The following is an 8,197-nucleotide window of genomic DNA, read 5'->3' as shown; positions in this document are numbered from 1 at the left end:
AGGAATCAGCCCAGAGAGAAACCACTGGTGAGACTTCGTTCATGGTTTCGATGCTGAGCCCATAGAGCTCGTTTAGATCTTGTCTCCCCGGTCTTCTCCCTTGCCTGTTGATCTGGAGTTTTCCTCACTTTCTTTAGCTCTCCCATGCTGAATTTACTCCATAAACAATGGATTATCCTTCTATTTACAACAATTTACCTTTTTTTATTTTAGTACTTGGTGTATCAGAACATAACTTCCCTCTTCCTAAAATCCAGGGGAAGCATCTCTGGGGGGCTTTTCTGAACCCCAGAGCTGCTCACCTTTGTTCTCTCTGAACTGTTACAGTGGAAGGTTCTACTCCATATCCTTCAAACACAGCAGCACAAGCACCAAACCACTAAGAGACGGTGGTGGTGGTGATAATGCAAGAAGCAGAGTGAAGGAAACGGAGTCCTCAGTCCACGTAGACATTAGATGTTGGGGGCTGAAAATGATCAACATCACCAGGACGATGCCTTATACACTCAGCTCCAGAAAAATAGTAGTAAATACTCTCATCACTAGAGGGTCATTTTCAAAGTCCTTGCAAATGATGGCATCTCTCTAAGAGTCTCTGCTTTCCATTTCACTTTGCAATTATTATTATTACTGGTGATTCCTGGCAGATCTCACAACACTGAGTCTCAGAGTTCTGGCCTTGGAAAGTAAAGAAGCTTCTCCTTTCTTTAAAAATTAATGAAACTAGGCAGGGGTATAGCTCAGTAGTAGGGTGCTTGCCTAGCATGCATGAGGCCCTGAATGTGATTTCCAGACCATAACAAGAATTCCCAAGAGTCCTGAGGCACAGTAGAGTAAGTACAGACGACAGTTATATGCTCTATATTTCAAAAGGCTAGAGCTACAAGGAAAGACTGAATGTTTTCACCATAAAGAAATAGAAACATTTGCTGAGATAAATATTTAACCTGATTTAAACATTATACACTTATACATATATCAAAAAATCACATGGTTTTTAAAAATATTTTTGTAGATCAGTTCGAAAAAGCAATTTAATCTAAAAAATGAACAAAACAACAAAATAAACCTTCAACAACAAAGAGCACCTTAGGCTTTAGGAAACGTTCAATGTTGGTTAGTGCCTTCCAAATGCCACTCCACTTAGTTATTTCAAAATTACCTGGCTGGGCGAGGTGATGTATACCTGTAATCCCAGGAGTCAGGACACTGAGACAGGAGGATATTGAGTTGAAGGCCAGCATGATCGATACAGAGAGAATTTGTCTCGAAACAAAACAAAATGAAACAAAACAAAACAAAGCAAAACCAAACAAAACACCTGGGTGGTCTATTCAGAACCGATATTCCACACTGCAGATGTATAAAGTCAGAATCTCCAGGGAAAAGCTTTCAAACAAGAAGTTGTGAATCAATTTGTGAGCAAGTTTGTATCTTCCTGAGGCTTGTATTCTGGTGGTAGAGAAACATAAGTAATTGAGTAACTATGCAGTTACTGATAAATGCAAAAGGAAACACAGAGCACGAGAAGGGAACGGGAGGCAAGGGGCTGGCTGGTGGTACTATGTTGACTTGGGGGGCCAGGAAGGACCACCCCAAGGAAGTGATGTTAAAGAAGGAACTCAAATTATGATATGGAGTCAGCCACATGGAGATCTTGCAGAGTGGTTTGGGCAGAGAAGGATGAAAGTTTTGGAGTGAGGGGCTTAGGGGAGCTGTTGAGGATGGCAGGCATGAGGACAGTGTTGGTAGGGATGAGGCCAAGCTACACAGGGGCTGCAAATTCTGTCTGGTCTCAGGCTGCTGAGACATTTTTGATGTCTTCAAAGCAAGATGTGCAGCCACATTTCAGGGCGTCTGATGGTGCCTGGGAAAGTCAAGTTTATTACTGTGCTTATTAGAGACTTAAACCTAAGGCAGGAACTATAAAGCTTTTTGAATCAGTTTTGTTTGAACTCGTTTACTAAAGGTCCTAAATTTGTTTCGAGAAAGGCCTGCAGGAGGAGCAACACAGGAATAAGGGAAAGGAGGTGCAAGGCAGAGAAGATCTAAAGGACAAAGCAGGCCTGTCCAAGGTGACTCAGCGAGGGCAGGCACAGATGCCAGCACCAACATGACGTACCTGGGAAGAAAGTCATGCCTGAATTTTGCTGACACATAAGAAAAAAGGTAACGACTTTTTCCAGAGAGAAGGAACGTTTCATAGTAACAGCCTTTCTTAGAAGACTGAGAATGGCTCCACTGTCTATTTGCATGCAAAGAGTAAATAAATAATCAATTCTTTGCTCCCTCGAAACTAAAGCCAATGTCATGCTTGGAGAAGAGAAAGCCTTTCTTATTCCCAATTACACTTGCTCTGAACTTTTCTTTTAGACAGTGTGTACTGCTATTTAAAACCTTCAAACCTAAAGGAATGAGTCTGCAGAGAACCAATAGCAGCCTTTTAAATGTCCACTTATTACTATTGTATATTTTGCTGACAAAGTCACAGACAGTGAGATTAAAGCAAGTGCAAACCACCCATTGCAACTGCAAGTAACAGGGTTGTTTTTTTTTCTTTTTCTTTTCTTTTTTTTTTTTTTTTTGCTCTCTTGGCAAAGACTTTGAAAGATGTTATCAAAGTACTTTCTACTGTTTTGCTATTCAATATGGCCTCCACAAAGCAGGTATCAGGTAAATTATTATCACTGAGTTTTGTGGACTGAATTGAATAGAAGAAAACACATATTTATATATACATACATAGATATATGCATATATTACCTGTATTTTCATGACAATAGTGTTCTTCATACTTCCAAAAATATTCTTCCAATACCTTGCAAATTAATTTAACTAACATGGCCACTTATGGTTATGATTAAAAATCTTAACTTGAATATTAATGACCTTTTAAAAGATCTGACTACTAATCAAAGAGTTGCATCTTAGAAATAACTATAATTCAGCATTTCTCAAAAAGAACTTTTTGGAAATCTGGGCCACAAGTTATTAACACTCATCCTATGGGAAAAAAATTTTAAAAGCATCCAATGACCAATATATGGATAGTGTTAAAATTTATATCCTCTAAATGATCTAAAAAATAGAGTATTAGAATAATCAGGTAGTTTTGTATATTCCTACATTTCACAGCTCAAACACTTTTATAGGCACTTATTCATATAAGCTTCTGTAACGTAATTTCCCATCTCCCCTATCAAATTTATCGTAACCAAGACTTCATGTGGAAATAAACCTTTTTAGCTTCTCCTCTGATGTTTCATTTACAAAACACAGGTCAAATTTTTATCCCCACCTGCACAGATGTGATGAAACAGTGTGCCCCAAATTAAATTTTTAAACAGATAAATTGAGAAATCATAATTGGCAGCTCCATTGTCCTTTTAGGCTGTTTGGACTGCTAGAACAAAGTGCCTTAGACTGAATAATTTATGAGCAGCAGAAATTAATTGCTTTCAGTTCTGGAGGCCATGAGGTCCAAGATCAAGATGCCAGCAGATTCAGTCTCTGGTGAGAGTCACCTTGTTTGACAGATAGTGCCGTCTATGTTGTCTTACATAATAGAAGGGACAGACATGCCCCTTTCAGCCTCTTTTCTAAGGGTCCCAAGTCCATTCCTGAGGCAGACTTCCCATGACTTCACTGCATCTCAAAAGGACCCAAAATGTAATACTATCACATGCAAGTGTATTTAAATTTCAACTCATGAGAACTGGTGGTGTAACTCAAAGTATTTGCTTGGCCTGTGCAAGGCCCTGGTTTGATCGCCAACACACACACACACACACACACACACACACACACACACGCACGCGCACACACATGCAACACATACACAAGTTTCAACACCCGAAGTTTAGGAAGACACAAATATTCAGGTGATAGTAGTTTTTTTCCAAATACAGCTGAAACATCATGTTCTTGCTCAAGTCTCTTCCTTTACATCTCTAGATCTTATTATTCACTATCTTGCCATTCATAGTCATTTATTTGTGCTTCCTACAAATTAGCATCTCTCTGTCTGTGTCTTTGTTCACTCTGTTGTATCATTAAAGTGCTTTCAATGGTTGTCTTGAGTGGAAGAAGTCTCATAACATAATTTCATCCTCTTCTGCAGCACAGAAGAGACCCTTCTTCCCTGACCTCCTCACACTGAGTCAAGCTGCTTCTTCACCAATATGGCCAATGGGAAGTTTGGGTGTTAGAGTGGTTAAGAGAAACACAGGGCATTAGTAGATTCAGTTCCAAGTCCTCCAAACTATAAGAAATTGGACAAGGAACCTAACCTCTCTTTGCCCCCATTTAGTTTTGGAAGTAGACAAGAATATATGTGCTATGAGCTATTACAATGAATTAAAAAAAACTCATGGGCTTATTCTGGCTCTGTCTCATCTCATTATGAGCATTCCTATCTTTCATCCTTCCATTATTCCTGTTACGTTGCCTTGGGATTCAAGGAGCAAATCCTCTGTGGTTTCTGTTACCCACTCTGTAAGTTACCTGTTCTGTAAGTTTTGTTTGTACTCATGCAGATGATGGAAATATCACATCCTGACACCTGGCCAGGAAAGATGATTAGTAGATGCTATCACTTATAAGATGACTCAAGTTTTAGCTGTATTAAAACTTAGAAGATGTATCATAGATTAAAAGAAATAACATAGGCCCTGTATTATCAAATGAACTCATAGAAGTAGAGAGTAAAATGGAGGGTACCAAAGTCTGGAAGGTGCAATGTGGATAGAAAAAGGAGAGAATTTGGTTAATGGGTACAACCTCCTTCAGTTGGACAGGAGGAATAAGTCCTAGTATTCTGTATAGTACAGAGACTATAGTTAATAATAATATTTAGATATTTTGAAATAACTAAAAGAGCCACCATCAGAATGGGACAAATGGATTCCAGCCTGTCCCTGTGAGTCAGCACCATTCACAGACTGGGGATAGAGAGAACAAAGCCACACTAGGAAGCAAGTCCAGTCTGGGAACCAGCACCATGCACGGGCCACTACCAGACTGGAACAGACAGACCCCAGCCTCTTCCACACTTGAGTTAGCAAATAAAAGGTACCTCCATCCCCCTGCCATAAGTGACAGGCTTATCTGGAGAAACACAGGCTGTGATGATAGCTATGAAGGTGAAATGCAATTGGAATCATGTGGTGCTTTGGTGTTTCACTAACATTGCAGGTCTCTGCCCAGTGGTCTGATCATAGGTTCAGAGGATAGTGGTAAACAGTGTGACATCTAGGGTGATCTTCTGAGAGTTAAGCCATTGTTGACTCCCTATGATCTTGTTTTGGAAGTCCTATATTGTTTTCATTGTTTTGCTGGGTTGGGTTTATTCTCTTTTGTTTTGTTTGATTATGTCAAATCTGATGGCAGGAGCAGCCATTTCAAAAATAGCAAGATATATTATGGTAGCGATTTTGGATTTACTATACACTTGTTTTGAAGTCCTTTATTGTATTCATTGTTTTGTTTTTATTGTTTCTATTCTATTCTGTTCTGTTTGATTTTTACTGTGTTCAAAGTAATCTGAAGCTATTTTGAAGGCATCACAGGGCATTATGGTAACTATTGTTGATTTCATAATGTTTTGAAATCCTATATCTTTTATACTGGTTTGTTTTGATTTTATTCTGCTTTATCATCTTTAAAATAAAAAAAGAAAAGAAATAACTAAAATAGAGGAATTTAAATGTTTTTAGCAGAATAAATATTTGAGGTGGTCCGTATGCTTGACTGGATCATTCCACAGTATATACATGTATTACAACATCACATTCTTCATAAATATAGTCAACTTGTCATTTAAAAAGAGATTCATATGAATTATTTCCCTTTATTATGATGCTAATGAACAGGAGGACCCCATATCATCCCAGGAACTGATTTTGAAGCTTTATTCCTACATGGAATACTATTTCCCTTTAGATGAATGCTTTCCAAATGTATGAAATTAGTAAAATTCAGAGTGACTTCCAAGACCAAGGTAAAGGAAGAACTTCCAAAGGGGTGGTTTTCTTTGAGTAATCCTATGTGGTAGGCATGTTTCCTTGGGCTTTGCAGACTTGGCATTAGGCTCTGTAAGATAAATACCTCCTTAGTAAGTTCTTTCTCTGACATCAAGAGTGGAAGCTAGACTCTGTACGAGAGTACATACCTGGTGACTGGGAAGAATTGCAAGTTTACTGGGCTGAAAGAACCACACTAGTAAGGTAGTTAGCTGGGAGACGGGATTATTCTTTTGTTTTGTACTTAGAGGAAGGTTGCATAATGGTCAGCTCCCCACTTTGAACCCCTCCAAATCACTAGACTCCTACGACTCTGAAGATTTACAAGCTCTGTGACTCTGGATAAGTAAAAACCTTTCTATTTAGTTTCCTCAACTACATGTAATAGTTATATTGACTTCCTCATTGACCTGTGAGGATTAAATGAGATAATGCACAGACAATATGGCAGAAGGTCGGCATTTGCTAAAGACACAATAACTGATACCTGTCATTGTTTCTGCATTTTTTTCCAGTTTAACTACAAACACAGGTAAAAAACCATTCAGAAAGCATAAAGGAGGCTCTGTCCTTCCTTTGTTCTTGTCTGATTCCCTGGGAATTCATTGAAAATGAAAGTAGGTATAATTTGCAAAATATAACTTAGTGTCTCCTGGGCTCTCAAATTCCTGATCACCACCCTCCCGCCACGCTTTTCAAGTGTCTACTACAGTGCAAGTTTGTAGATCCAGGCTTTATCATAGATGTTAGTGATAAAAACTTTTATTTTTGTTCTTAATAATCATTTTAATGTGGGAATCAACAAAAGCTGAGCCATACACTTTAGGCTGACTTTTAATTTAATTGTCCTGTGCTGTGACTACTTTGGTGGGAATAAGCTGCAAATGTGAACCAAGAGATTGTTCTCTGCATATTCGTACTAAACTATCATTCAGAACCAACTCTGCAGTTTGTTTTTGTTTGGTTTTTGTTTTCCCCTTCATAAAATCAATGGCATTTTTTTTTTACCTCTCACATTCTCAGTGAAGCTTGTAGAAAATAAAAAAAAAAGTTGAAGCTTATTCATCTAAATACTAAGAGCCAAGAAATACTAAGGAAAGTTTTATTTTTCTTTTAACTTATTCTGCTTTTCTATGACAGAAATGCACAGAATATGAAATTAAACTAATGAACATGTATTGAGTGCTAAGTTCTGGATTGCTTTATCCTGTTACCTCTTCAAACAAGCCCATGAAGAATTATTATAGCTATTAAATATTTTTAAATCTTAGCTTGTTTATTGTTTTAAATTTATTTTTGCCCTATTATTCAAAGGGAAACATGGAGACAAGGGAAGATGTCTAAACTGCCTGGGGTCACACAGCTAGCCCAGGCAAATCCAGGACTTTAATACAGACCATCTGCCAACAAAGCCTGGGTTTGCAACTGCTTTTCTATGTTACAAATTTAAGGGTTATACCAGCTCTAAAATAAGATTCTATGTCACTAGCTCATTTAAATGCTATTCTTTATTTGGGTTTTAAAGTGTTTAGTGAAAAAGCATGTTATAATTTGGGGGGAACAGCTGTATACTTCATTTCTCTTTTGTGGCATAGATAACTGAGAGTTCTTATAAGTAAAATCAAGCTCTTTATTCTTTCCTGGGAAGAACTGAGTAAGTGGCTCTTTGCAAAGCAATGAAGTAAGAAATGTATTATCCCCCAATTGGGTGAAATGCATGCCATTAGAAGGAATAAGATCCATTTTCCATAGTAAATTGTTCTTGTGCCTTAATTAAGGAAGAGAGAACATGAGAGTTCAATAAGAGTCGAAGTTTGTCCTGTTAGGAAGCATCTTAATGGATTTTCACACCTGATTTCCATCTGCAGATGTAATGAGCAGGAATGGAAAGAGTCTGAGGAGAGAGCTCTTATGGAGTTCAAGGAAGCAACACTCCAGATATTGTAGCTATAGCTGAGAGTCACAAGAGCAAATCGATCTTTTTCATCATCTACCGGGAGTATTAATCAATGTGATCAATATGACTACTTAAGAAACAATGTTTAGACAAAACATTGGAAAAAGAGAGAGGGGCGGTGAATATTATACATTAACTAACTTCGAGGCCCAGAAGCAGTGTCACACACAAGATGTTGTACAGCTATTGTAATGATTGCATGATTTTTAAAAATAACTCT

The sequence above is a fragment of the Cavia porcellus genome, unplaced genomic scaffold, assembly GCF_034190915.1.
Source record: "Cavia porcellus strain 051 isolate PalLab524CR breed Dunkin Hartley unplaced genomic scaffold, mCavPor4.1 scaffold_10, whole genome shotgun sequence".
Taxonomy (NCBI): domain Eukaryota; kingdom Metazoa; phylum Chordata; class Mammalia; order Rodentia; family Caviidae; genus Cavia; species Cavia porcellus.
The sequence above is the reverse complement of the archived record's forward strand: the minus strand, read 5'-3'. Positions refer to the sequence as shown.